The 6,884-nt window shown below is 41.2% G+C and overlaps 1 long non-coding RNA gene across 1 annotated transcript; it reads left to right on the top strand.

Moving 5' to 3' along the window:
* The first annotated feature begins 208 nt into the window (after positions 1-208).
* Positions 209-3,747, top strand: LOC125092260 (uncharacterized). The gene is made up of 3 exons (XR_007124854.1): positions 209-239; positions 1,157-1,333; positions 3,703-3,747. It is a non-coding gene; the product is annotated as an uncharacterized LOC125092260 (long non-coding RNA).
* Positions 3,748-6,884: the final 3,137 nt, after the last annotated feature.

Genomic DNA, 6,884 nt, shown 5'->3' with positions numbered 1-6,884 from the left:
AAATAAAGGGATGGCATCCCCCAAGGAAAGCATTCCATCACCTTGAATTTTTCCTTTCTGTGCTACAAGTAGGTCAAGCTTTTCCTTTCCTACCTTGGCTGTAGGTAGTCAATGTCTTGATAATTATTGAGCCATGTTGATCAAAGTGCAGCTGAAACTTTCCCAATGACTAAGCATAAACAACCTCTCCAGGAGAAGGAACCAGTGTGTTTACACAAAATGTTTGTCCTTTTCCTAAGGTAAGGTTCTTCTCTTGGTCAAATGTCTCAATAACTCTGTCACTTGGGATTAGCTCTTAAAGCCCTGAAGTTCCAGACAAATTGAATTTCTCTATAGTTACTCTTCCTGTACTAGTATGACTATTTTGGTCAAAGCAAGTTGTGTGTGTGTGTGTGTGTGTGTGTGTGTGTGTGTGTGTGTGTGTGTTTAATAAGGCCAGGTGGAAAGCACATACTCTGTGTAAGCAATAAAGGCCAGAACATCGAGTACAACCTGGTGAACTTTAGTAGAACAGTTATTAAGCAACAACTTTGCTCTAACACACTGTGAAGTCTCAACTTCTCAAAAAAGGAGAAAAGCTCTTCAGCACTACTAAACCCTGAATCCATTTTTGGTTTATTGTTAGCAAAAGGCTGTCATCAAAACTAATTTTATGTCTGTTAATAAGTGAGTAATAAATAACAATTGTTCCAAATATGAGTAAACTTTCAGGGGAAAATTACGGACATAGAAATCTATCATCATAAGTGACTTTGAGCATGATGAGAATTATAAAAATGCTCTAATTTATTTCAACTAAGTGCTTTATAGTTTTCAAGATGCATTCACATCTTTCTTCCTGTTCGATCCTCACGGGAGCTGTGTGAGGTAGGTAAGACTTATCAGTCAGTGTTGCAGATTAAGTAAAAAACAAAACAAGTGAGGCTCAGAGAGGCTCAGGCAGTTTGCTTAAATTGTAAATGGCGGGGCTAGGGTCAGACACCAGGTTTTCTGAATCCTACATTCGCCCTCTTTTCACTGCAGCTTCTTTAACGAACGCTGCGGTCAGCTTTCATAATAATGTATGCAAGTAAAGGCTCATTGCTTGCCATTTCCTACATACATACAGTAGTAAGATCTACCTTTTCAGATCATTCACCAGAAATGTAACTTACAGGAAACTGGGAAGGGAGATTTGGAATTTACCAAGAAGGACAAGGTGGTGGAGGAAGAGGGAAAAAAAGGAGAAGAGGAAGAGGAAGAAGGAGAAAAGGAAGAAGAATGGCCGACGTTTATCGATTGTTACTACTTGCCAAACTCTCTTCTTTACGCGACTCCTACAACTATTCGTGGGGTATATTATTTCTTTTCCCCTCATCTTACAGGTGAATCAAGAGAGGGTCAGGTAGCTTGCCATTGTCACTGAACCGATAGGTTTCAGAACAAGGATTATATGGAGGTTTGTCTGATCCAAGCCCCACGTTCTTCCCTTCTCCCGCTTGCAGGCTCAGCCACTGACAGGGCTGAGTTAGACATGCCGATCCACCCCATTCTCCCAGCCCTGCCCCAACGCAGAGTGTCTAAATAAAGACCGTGAAGCCACAGCCTAACACACTGCGAATGCATTCTCACCTGGGAAAGACGCGAGCTTCCGGTTTGATGTGTGCTGTAATCTTGGTTAAGACCCCCCTTCACATTCTTCCTCTGTTAACAAAGAATGACAGTACCAGGGCCATCTTCATAACGTTTACCTCTGATTCATCTCTCTGAGAGCTTGCCACTGAGGACGCAGACCATGGACCAGAAAAGTGGACCTTTTCCCCTTTGTTCGATACCCCAGAATGAGAGATGTCACGTAAATTCCAGTTACTACCTAATTAACTAGAGTGGATAATATTTTTCATATTACAGCCCTGAAGGCAGAAACCGAAATCCAGTGCTAGAACAGATAGGGTTATTTTGAAATGCTCGTGCACAATATAACATTTCCCGGCAAATAGATTGGTTATTCTTACCAGCTTTGTATCATCTTCAAAACATACCGAAGCATTAATCCATATTATGGACTTGGAACTTTCTTTTTTCTGCTGAAAATGTAACTTATTTTCAAATTATAAAACTTAAAAGTGCCTGAAACCACAAAACTTTTTTTTTTTTTTTTTTTGGCACTCATAACTGAAAAAGAGCTGCAATTTTCCCTCAAGGTTTTTATAAGGAATTTGCTCTTAGACTGATGCTTGTTAACTGGACTATTTTTTTTCTTTCCCCTGACCAACTTTTAATTTCCTGAAAATTGAGGCTTATGCTAGAGCATACAAGGAGGTACTAACAAATCCTAATCTGGGATAATGAGCTAGGTAGGTAAACGAGTACATGGCTACTATGAGAATTTTTTCTCTCCCAATTAAGTGTAGATGAGATGATCAGAACAGGCAGCAGTATTCCTTTAGTAATTGTGCTAGACTAGCAGTCTAAATTTACTTTACTTAATATTCTTTTTCATAACAATGTCTATTAAAGACATCTGTTGAAAGTCCATAATGCTTATTTCATGGATAGACAGCATAAGAGCGTGCTTTAAGAATTCTGTTTTCAGTTTAATGTTATGGGCTGTTAAGGAGAAGGTTTATGGGTGTAACATTATTAGTTGGAATTTGACTCAAATTGAAATCAGGCCCAAGAATTTACTTATCCATAATATTATGAAGGGCTTTTTAAAACATTAAAAAGTTTAACTAAACAAGAATAGTAGTGTAATTTAATGTTTTACCTGCAGTTCTCAAGGTCATTCAAAACATTTCCTAATCACCAGATTTCAAATTCATCTTAGCCTCTCTTTCTCTCTTTTTCTCTCTCTCCCATACTACAAGGCTTTTAAAAATCAGAGATTTTATTACATCAGGTCAATATTTTAACTGCGTGAGAAAAAGGGTTATATAGTGGCTGAATTGTTTGATTATGGATGAAAAAGAAAAAAGAGGGGCACCTGGGTGGCTCAGTGGGTTAAAGCCTCTGCCTTTGACTCAGGTCATGATCCCAGGGTCCTGGGATCGAGCCCCACATCGGGCTCTCTGCTCGGAAGGGAGCCTGCTTCCCACCTCTCTCTGTGCCTGCCTCTCTGCCTACTTGTGATCTCTGTCTGTCAAATAAATAAATAAATAAAATATTAAAAAAAAAAAAAAAGAAAAAAGAAATCCCAGATGTCACTCAGCCTTTGTTAGGATTTGAGGTGCCAACTGAGCCCTAGGGATGGTGGCGGAATGGCGAGGTCCAGGGGTTTCAGCCCAGGCTTGGCTGGACAGGACCCACCCTCCTCATACCATTGCCAAGTAGAAATGAATCACCCTACCCACTGGCCGGGCTTAGCATCCCTGTAATTTCATTTTAAAACCTCAATGATCAAGATTAAAAGAAAGCAATAAAACATCTCACATTTTTACTCGTGCAATTTGAAGAGCCCCCCATGCTCCATGTCTATAGCCTTGACACTTCTTTTGGCATTGCCATTAGTGACACAAGGAGTAATTCACCACTGTCAGGGAATTTGGCTGTTTCATCACTACATGAGAGACCTGCATAACTCCGTGGTGATTGCTGTCCAAATGAATTATGTGGCTGCTTCATGCACTTTTTGATTGAACAGTGATAACTCAGATAATACATTCTCCCGTGCCCCTCTCTGAGAGAAACCTGCTATTCATTTTTTTTTTTTTTTTTAAACAGAGCTGTGAAAGAAAGACCCCAGAGAGGCATTTAAAGTGACATCACGGGCGCCTGGGTGGCTCAGTGGGTTGAGCCGCTGCCTTCGGCTCAGGTCATGATCCCAGGTCCTGGGTTCGAGCCCCACATCGGGCTTTCTGCTCAGCAGGGAGCCTGCTTCCTCCTCTCTCTCTGCCTGCCTCTCTGCTTACTTGTGATTTCTCTCTGTCAAATAAATAAATAAAATCTTAAAAAAATAATAAAAAAAAATAAAGTGACATCACCATGCCAATCCCAACTCACTGGAACCAGGGGGAAACAACTGCTAGACCATTAAAGTCAGTGAAGGTCAGTCTTGGTGACAATTCCTTTAGCTGTTTAAAGCTGGTGCTAATTGTTCACTGAGCTCCAAGGAAAGAGCAGGTAAAGCAGTGCCCAAAGTATGGCCGATAAAATTTATTTTATAACCTCATATTCATACCTGCTGGTGGGAATCCACCCACCCGTCCACCCCTCCCTCCATTCATTATTCATTCATTCAACACATATTATTGCATGCTCTCGAGATGCTCACCCGTTAGTCATCAGTGATGCAGCAGTAAGCCAAACAGATGCGGCGTTGCTTTCCTAGGGGTTCCAGTCTGTTGGAAAGACATAACTTATGTATTTACAAGTATGATGAATTTCAGGAAGAAGACAAGAAGGATACTCTGGAAGTTTGTCACAGGAGAACCTGATGCAGTCAGAAAAAGCAGAAAGACTTCCTAAAAGAAATGATGGCTTAACTGAGACCCAGACAATGAGAAACTGGGGAGAAAGCCCCTAGAGCAGAGGAGTAGCAGGTGCCAAGTCCCTGGGGTAGGCAGCAAGTGGTGGGTACAAGTGAGAAACTGAGACCTACCTAGTGGGCGGGGTGTAGATGGGGAGTGGGGAGTTGGGGCATGGTGAGCCTTATTATGGCCTAAGCTGAGCCATGAACAACAAACTAGGAGGAAAAAAAAAAAAAAAGAATTATGTCAATAAATTTTATTATAGTGTGACTCTAAGACACATGGGGAATCTTTTAAAAATTTTTTATTATGTATATCATAAATACTGAGTGTATATATATATATATTACGTATATATATAAATACTATAGATATTCTGTGTGTATATATATACAAGTATGCTGATATATACCATTTAAGTAACTATATCCCTATTAAATTATTGTTATTTAAACTAAGTTTGGGGGCACCTGGGTGACTTAGTCAGTTAAGATTTGGACTCTTGATTTTGGCTCAGGACATGATCTTGGCATTGGGCTCTGGACTCAGCAGGGAGCTGCTGGAGATTTTCACTCCTTCTCCCTCTGGCTCTCCCTCCCACCTCCTTGCTTGCTCACACATTCTCTCTCAAATAAATACACCTTAAAAAAATAAATAATAAAATAAATCAACTAACTTCAAATATTTTCACAAATATTTGAAGTTAGTTGATTAAAATTTAAAAATTAGTTGATTAAAATAAAAAAATATTTTATTTGTTTATTTGAGAGAGAGAGAGAGAGACAGAGCACAAGTGGGGGGGAGCAGCAGAGGCAGAGGGAGAAGCAGACTCCCTTTGCTGAGCAGGGAGCTGGAGGCAGACTCGACCCCAGGACCCTGAGATCATGACCTGAGCCGAAGGCAGACACTCAACAGACTGAGCCACCAAGGCACCCCGATAAACTAAGTTTAAAAGAAAATAACAAGATGGTCATACTTGTACCCACCATCCTACTTTAAGGAATACATTTCTGTACCTTTGATGATACCCTTTATGCCCCCCCCCAGCATGTTCCACTCCTGCATTTTTATTTCTAATTATACCATAGAACTGCATATCACTAAGCAGTTATTGGTGTGCACGTGTCCCTGAATTTTATATACATGGAATTATAGTCTGTGTACCTTTTTGAGACTTTCTTTTACACACAAAACATACTGAGATTCATCCATTTGATGTGCAAATGTTTCTTTTTCCTGGCAGTGAAATAGATCTTCAGTTTACAGCTAAACTTCAGTTCATGGTGAGAGAGACAAAGCAGCACAAATTTGGAAAATCTAGAGACAACTCTCAAGTTCCTTTTTATTCACTCGGATCTCTGATCTACCTTCCCCATCTTTATACTAAGTCGCAATGGAGCCCATAGTGAACAACAAATTTGCCGAATAATACCTGATATTTGCAAAAGGCTTTATACTTGATGGCATGCAAACATACCATTGAATTGAATCCTCATTGCAGCTGTAGGAGGTAGGCATGCCCAGATTTCCAGTTTGACAAGTGAAGGAATGGAGGTCTAGAGACATTAGGGGGGGACTCTGCAAGGGGCCCCCTTTGTGTGGCAGAGAGGCACAAAATGCAGTGTTTTTCTCTCTCCTCCACATCAAGTGTTGGGCGATGGCAAGTGGGGACAAGAAGGGACAAAAGCTTTCAAGGATTTGAAAACTCTGTGAACAGCTTTCCTGATATTTCATCATCTCATTTTAACCTCTGGGTGTGAGCACAAAGACAAACACATTCTGATTTAATCCCCAAATCTGCAAGTCACCCTTACTTGTGGCCTTCTAGGACCTGAGAGGGAAGCAGCCCGCCCAGCTGGGATGTCAGCAACACCATGAAAGTTCCACACACACCTTGCCTTCTAAAGCCTTCAGAATGCCTTCCCACTCTTCCTTTTCATTTCTTTCTCACAACCCAGCAGCCTTCCAGGGTAGTGTTGGCTCCACAGTGAACTTGGACTTGGCGGGAGTTCAACACCTGTTCAGGGAGGTGAGGTTGTCAGGAGCAAAGTCCTTGTTGGAACAAAGATCTTCTTAGTCCAATCCCATTTTCTTCTCCTTTCTAGCATGCTCTGCCCGCACCAGACTGTATTTCCACATACGGCGTTGCCTGAGATTATGTTCAGATGGTCTCTGATGTCCAGAATCTAAGTGGCCCACCAAGCTCCTCCATGAACAGAAATGATTTACAGTGCCTTCCTCTGAGCAGAGGGAGAATTTCCCCAGCTGGGTCTGCAGCCCCAGGGCTGGGTCATAACTAGACAAAGTCTTTTTTTTTATTTTTAAGATTTTTATTTATTTATTTGAGAGAGAGAAAGAGAGAGAGAGAGAGAGAGATAGCAAGAGAGAGCACAAGCAGGAACAGGCTCCCCACTGAGCAGGGAGCCCAACTCAGGG

This window comes from Lutra lutra, chromosome 2 (assembly GCF_902655055.1).
Source record: "Lutra lutra chromosome 2, mLutLut1.2, whole genome shotgun sequence".
Taxonomy (NCBI): Eukaryota; Metazoa; Chordata; class Mammalia; order Carnivora; family Mustelidae; genus Lutra; species Lutra lutra.
Note: the sequence above shows the minus strand (reverse complement) of the source record. Positions and strands in the feature narration are given on the sequence as shown.